Source organism: Pinus tabuliformis, chromosome 9, assembly GCF_031772625.1.
Source record: "Pinus tabuliformis cultivar Carrire ecotype Pingquan chromosome 9, CPIR1, whole genome shotgun sequence".
Classification (NCBI taxonomy): domain Eukaryota; kingdom Viridiplantae; phylum Streptophyta; class Pinopsida; order Pinales; family Pinaceae; genus Pinus; species Pinus tabuliformis.
In genome coordinates, this window is record NC_142307.1 from 1,275,176,083 (window position 1) to 1,275,183,515 (window position 7,433).

General features: G+C 39.3%; 1 pseudogene; it reads right to left on the reverse strand.

The window, feature by feature from the left end:
- Window positions 1-5,570: 5,570 nt before the first annotated feature.
- Window positions 5,571-6,977, reverse strand: LOC149153205 (la-related protein 6A-like; annotated as a pseudogene).
- Between the last annotated feature and the right edge of the window lie 456 nt (window positions 6,978-7,433).

The following is a 7,433-nucleotide window of genomic DNA, read 5'->3' on the forward strand; positions in this document are numbered from 1 at the left end:
CTGTGCCTCTCGCATTGCTGCAGCTTGCTAGCTCTACATAGTCTTAGGACTGCAGCTCTCTCTATCGCTCCATCCGCATCTGTCTCTACCCACTCAGCCAATCCTGCTACTCCTCATTAGGGTTCCCATAGCAAGGTATAATCAAAGAGGTTGGGTACCTCAATGATCCTATCCCTAATCCAGCCTTCTTGGGACTGTCACTCCACATCGCCCCACCTCCGACCTGAAGGTATGGATGCATGTGATCCCTCTGCCCACCTGGCTCGAAATTTCCCCCTACTAGAGGTCTCTGCATGAGTGGATGCCTCCACTCGATCTCCTATCGGCTTCTCTAGTTGTGGCTGCTCTACAACCTCCTGAAGTTGCTTAACCAATTGTGGCTCCTCCACAATTGTCTGAGACTTCTTCTGGTACTGCATGTTGAGAGGTGATGTACTCTCCCTATCAACCACCAAGTCTCCATCAGTTGCCTTGCTCCTCAAGGCTTTGCATGCATCTTGTACCTTAAGTTCATATAGGTTCTTGGCTAGGACACCAATCTATTTCATCTTTCCCGCCGTCACGAAATTTTCTTGAAAAATAGTTGATTTTAAATCAACGATATCTCCCTCATCCGAACTCCGATTCAACTGATTTTTTTTTTGATTTTGGGTCTTTTTCTGCAAGGAATCCAAAGTTGCTATTTGTTTCTGAAAATGTCGCACAAACATTTTCAGATCTTCTCTAAACACTCGCGGCCCAAAACTCAAAACTTCGAAATCTCCTCTAGTATATTGTTCTCTGCTTTTATCACCTTTGCTTCGATACCATGTAGTACTTTTTCTACAAAACCTCACTCTAATACCATGTAGAAATTCCCACTGTAGATCAACAGATTATGTAATAGATTAAAGCAAAATACAAGATCTACTTCTACAACAAACTTTGCGGAAGCTTAATCGATTTTGAGCAAGATCAATTAGAACACATATAACAGAGAATGAGAAATCAATCACACATGAACACAGAAGAAATAACCCAGGAAAGCCTCAGCCTAAAATCCCAATCTCTGTATTATCATACAAGTGGAAATCTTGTTCAAGTTACAACAAGAATCAGCTCTCAAGCTATCCCGCTCTCTCTACAATCAAACAATACTGCTCATAGACAGTCAAAGGCTCGCACAACCTTCTCTTCTGCCCTCCAAGCCTCCTACTTCCTTGTGCAGTTTTTCCTGGGGTCCAGTGCTTCCACTTGTGTGAATTCCCACCTCACACAACTCACTTGGCTCAGAAATAACTGCACAAACCTGAAGGAGATAAATCCTTCTGCATGGATGAGTTTCCTTTATAGGAAAAATTCACCCAACTGATAGTACACTGTCCCTCCTCTGATCTCAACTGGGTCTCTGACTGAACTGACATGCATGAGTTATTTATGAGAGAATATTCAGTTATCTGGAGAGCAGCAATTACATGCATGCAATCATTAACTAACTGAACTCACAATTAATTCAACAAATTGTTAGAACTAATCTAACTGGACTTAACTCAGTTAACTGACCCAAATAATTACAACTCATAATTACAACTCACTCTTATCTCTTTAACTAATGGATAAATCTCTTAATCAAAGGAATAACTGTTGCATGTCCTCACATACACTTCATGTTTATTTTTCCTTAACTAATTAACTCAAGATGAAGTAATTAATTAATTTACAAACAACTACTAAGATCAAATTCGAATTTTACTTCACTATTTTAGTTCAGGGACTAACTAAATTAGGAATCTATCCCGAACTGCTATTTTTAGCAATGCTATTTATAGCACTTCCATTTTTCATTCCTTGCTGCTATGTCCAACACTGGTACCTGAACTGCTATTTATAGCAATGTTATTTTTAGCATTTCTTGTTGCCATTTTCAACAAAGTACTAGAGATGGAGGTTCATCCAAGGGAGAGGATTAAGAGAATTTTTCATTGGTTGGGAAGGGAAAGAAGGGAAAAGGGAGGAAATCTAAAACAAAACCAGATTCCAGCCAAGGGGGAAAGAATATAGACTTTTCCAAAATAAAATGCTTAAATTATCATGAATTCAGGCACTATGCTACAAAGTGTCCACACAAAGAGTCTGGCAAGAAGAACTCAGGAGGAGCTGCAGGTGAAGCTTTGGCTTTACAGTTCGAGTTAGACTTCACCCTAAATCTATGGCACGAGAAACACTATGATGGGGAGTGTGTGGTACTTGGACTCAGGTGCTTCGTTCCACATGAAAGGGTGTAGATAGTTTTTTTAGTGAAATGGAGGAGAAATATCTCCAGATGCATATTGAGCTTGGGTACGATGGAAGGTACAATGCTACCAAGATTGGTACAGTAAACTTTAAGATGGAGTCAGGATCCCCTCTTCCCCTCAAAGATGTCATGTTTGTACCACGCCTGAAGAAGAACCTCATCTCTATAGATTTTTTGGAAGAACATGGCTATGATGTTATTTTCGGTAAAGGGAAATCCTTTCTGAGACACATAGCTATTGGGTAGGTGAAAATAATCGGGGTTCATGTGAAGAACCTATATAAACTTGATGTGGAATATTGTGCTATATTAAGCAGTAAGGTAGAGAAAGTGTCGAGACGCGATGTCAGTGAACTCTAGCACAAGGGATTGGGCCATTTGCACCATGGCTGCCTTAAAATTATGCAACAAATAACCATTAGCCTCCCTAAAGGATCACGTGAGCAACATGATGTCTGCAAGGGTTGTACCTTGGGGAAGTATTTAAAATCCACATTCCATGATCAACAAAACAAATCAAATGTAGCCTTGGCGAGAGTCCACTCTAATGTTTGTGGACCCCTCTCGACAGCCTCCACTGCCAGACATAAATACTATGTTATTTTTATTGATGATTTATCAAGAAAGTGTTGGATCTTATTCATGTGAAAGAAGGATGATGCATTCTCAAAATTTGTAGAATCTAAGACACTAGTTGATAAAGAGACCAACAAGAAGGCGAAGGCTCTCAGTAGCGACAATGGAGGTGAGTATGTTTTGAATGACTTCAAGGAATTTTGTGCCAAAGAAGGAATTCAAAGAGATTTGACAACTCCCCACAACCCACACAGAATCATGTAGTTGAGATAAAGAACGAGAGAATTGTGGGAGCTGTGAGAGATATGCTACATGACCAAGGCATTCCACTACATTTCTGGGTAGAGGCATGTAACACAATAGTCTACTTGCAGAACTAGTGTCCTCATCAGATTCTTGGTATGAGTACACCGGAGGAGGATTTCTCGGGGAGAAAGTCGGATGTGTCTCATTTCAGAATTTTTGGATCCTTTGTTCACTGCCATATCTCCAAAGATTCGAGGAAGATACTTGAACAGACAAAAGAGTTGGGAGTTTTTGTGCGTTACACTGGAACTCTACACAATTACTGGGTGTACTTACTTTCCCTCATAATGATAGTTGTGTGAAGGGATGTAAAGGACGATAAGGAGAAAGCAATGAGATGCTCTCTTGAGAGGGAGTTTCAAATCCCACCAAAAGAGGAGCTTTTAACTCCAAAGGAGGAGCCTCAGGAAGTTGTGGAGTAGCCACAAATGGGGAAGAAGAGAGGAGGCAGAGTGGAGACATCCACTCAAGCAAGACCATCCATAGAAGGTAGAAAAAGAACCAGGGAAGTTGAAATATTGGTGCAAGATGTGAGGGAGAATGTGGGAGCTCCTTCAAATTTGCATAGGAAAAGGAGGTCACCTGAGAGGTACATCGACTACATGGTTCTAATGACTGATCTTGTAGAGAATAAGCCATATTCTTTTGAGGAAGTAGTTGAGAAAATAGTTTGGGTTGATGCAATGGTGGAATAATATGAATCCATAAAAAAGAACAATGTTTAGGAAGTGGTCCAAGATCGACAGAAAAATCATTTGTGGGCTTGAAATGGATATTCAAAGTTAAGCATGTAGCAGACGAAAGGAAAGAGAAGTATAAGGCCAAATTTGTGGCCAAATGGTTCTCTCAAGTTGAGGGAATTGACTATGAGGAAACCTTTGCTCATCTAGCAAGGTATTTATCCATTAGACCAATTCTTGCATTGGCTATATATATGGGGTGGAATATCCACCAGATGGATGTAAAAACAACATTTCTCAATGGAGTTGTTTTGAGACATTTGACCGAGAGTATCATGTGTGAAGACTCAGGCGAGCATTGTATGGTCTCAAATAGGCACCCTAAGCTTGGTACACTCGGATTGATAGTTATCTCACTGGATTAGGCTTCACCAAAAGTGAAGCGGATGCAAACCTCTATCATATTTTGGTAGAAGGTAAATTTCTTATCATTGTTTTATATGTTGATGATTTAATATTGACAAGTGATGAGAAGTTGATCAACTCTTACAAGGAGGACCTTTCAAGGGAATTTGAGATGAAAGACATGGGTCTCATGCACTACTTCCTTGGGCTGGAAGTATGGCAAGGTGATGGGGAATTATTTGTGTCTCAAGGCAAGTATGCCACTGAGATAATGCAGAGATTTTGCATGGAAAGTTTTGAGCCCATGGAGACACCTCTAGCGACTAACTGGACGAAGGAGAATGCAACTTTGGGTGAAGAGGTTGATGCTACCATTTACTGGAAGCTAGTGGGTTCACTGATGTAACTTTTGAGCACACAACTAGATATGTGCTATGCAGTCAACTAGATGATCCAAGTTATGGTTAGGCCATCCAAATTGTATTGGAAGGCAGCAAAAACATAGGAAAATGGGGAATTCATGCGTGATATTACATATTGAGAAAAAAGAACTCAAACCCTAAACATAATCTTTGGTCATTTCTTACCATACAGTCGAGGAGCAAACCCAAATATGTTTCGCTAGACGCTACTCTTATTGCTCTGCTCCCCACTTCTATGGCTCCCCTCCCTTTCCTTTCATAGGCCCAAAATGAGAATCAAAAATTTATTTTCCACAAGGATAGAAAATGGAAGAACTAAGAATAACAGAAAACCAACAACATAAAAATAATTAAAGATTAACTGAGTAGATTAAAGGAACATTGAAGCTGAGAGGATTTGATCACAAGTGTTGCCTGCCTAGACTCTGATGGTGTGTGTCAAGTTGAGGGAGTTATCGATATGTCTGCAGTTTCGACATATGTGATATGATTGATGTTTGAGTAATTGGATTTGCTTTGATGCCCACAATTGAAGTTCCAGTTCCACCACCACTTAAAGCAAGGAAAGATCTAGGGCTGGGCAAGGAATATCATGACACAATACAAAGAGTTGACATACAAATTTTTACTGTAATTAGAGAAGTCCAGTAGCCTTCTAATGCTCTCTAGACCAAAAAACAAAACCAATTACATTTGTACAATATTCTTTCTGCTAAGAAGCCTCCTCTTTGAAATCAGAGACAAATTGATAGTCCCAACAAAGCCTCTATCAAAATATTATCTTCTATTAAAGAATAACAAAACAATGATGAGTTGTAAACATGAAAACTCAATAACATCGCTAAACTGCAAACAATAAAAATAGTTCACAGTAGAGAAATCATATATTTCCATGTCCTAAAGAGCTCATCTATGAAAAATGGTTCTAGCATTACTATTAGTGAGTGGCCTACCACGACCCATGGTAAAGCCTTGGGTTCCATCTAGCATTCTTGGTTCTGGAGGTTGCTTGACCACAACTTCACTACTCCTAGAACTGCCAGTTGATGCTGAGCCAATTAGATGGCCACACCCATTACCATGATACTACCCATGCCCATGAGCCTTCCCTCGTCCATGTCTCCTGCCTTTTATTCCTCCATTTCTTTCATTTGGGTGATGCGCATCCCCTTTAAACTCATCATGTCGGTTTGAATGTTGTGCAGTAACTTTCTATTGCTTATCATTTCCTGTGTTATATGTGTTGTTCACATCTTCCTCTTCACCATGTACGTCAACATTATCCAATTGTCGTCCCTTTATTTGGTGTCCATACTTACCCATCCGCTTTAAAAGCAGTTGCACTCGAAGGCCACTTCTCCAGTTTCCTCCATTATATTGATCAACAACAACTTTCACAGCTTGTTCAATAGTCTCATACTCCACAAGTGAATGCAACTTGTTGCTGACAAACATATCATTCCTATGTGCCTTCATTGAAACTTGGCCTGAATCGTATCTTTGAGGTTTGAAAACACGCATAAATTTTACATGGCCAACAACACCAAAAGTTTCTCCAGATTTTGGAAAGACTAATCATTGGACATATTTTCTGCAAGAACAGTGCGAGAATGCACCTCCTCAAAGTGAGTATCTGTCAATGGGTGAAGTCGCCTCACTTTCTTCCCATCTTTATTTACAACTAGTTGTGAAGTTGTCCTCAATGCAACTGCCACCAATGAATGATTGCTAACAAGGCTTTTTACTTTCTTAAAAGATGCCACAACCAGAAAAGGTACAAATCCTTTTGGATCCTTCTTCACAAACCACATCAAATATTTGTGAGTGGGCAGATTTGCATCACTAAAATAGAACTCAACCTGCAACACGGCCTTTTGTCTCAATTCCTTGGTGAGAATGGCCTTTGAGGAATGAGTGGGGGCAACCGCACTCTCCGCCTCAGATGCCAAGACCTCCTGCTCAAAAAACTGCTCTTGCAGTGGATGTTCTATAAAGTCTGGCATAATTGATCTTCCGACATGAACGACAACTTGCACTTCCGGAACAAACACGAGAGCTTCAACATTAAGATTGCTCAACGAAAAGCTTTTCTAAAAAGAGCCGACGAAGATGAACATGACAACAAGGTTTTTTCAAGAGAAACCAACGAAGAGGACAATGGCGCCTCTGTGCTTGCATTCAAGTTCTTAGAACATTTCCCTAGGAGACCGTCGTCCATTGGGGTTTCAACCAAAGAAACTTCTCCATGGGTTTCGTATCAATGGAGGGTTGATTTTTTGAGGTTTTAGAGTCATCTACTTGTGGTTTTGCCATGGATCAGGTGCAAACAAACCTTAACTGCCTCACAACAAGTTTAGAGACCATAGAGATAAGATCGATTATGTGGCGCACATTCCTAGAGACATTTCAATTTCATTTTCTGAAAAGTATGCACTTTGATAGTCTACATAGTACTAGAAAATTTCATGACATATTCAAATCTAATTATTTTTTGAAATATTTAAATTTAAAAAATAAATTATTTAAGTAATAGTTTAGTTATTTTATGTTTTTGAAGTTTTTTGGTCAAATTTGTTTTAATTTTAAACATTTTATGTTAACAGCACAAAGATATAAGATAGATAATGCAGTGGACATTTCTTCAAAACTTTTCCATTTCAATTTTTTGAAAGTATGAGTTTCAATAGTCCACATAATAATACTCTAATCACACATCTAAATTTAACTATTCTCTTGAAACATTCCAATTTAAAGAACATATCATTTAAG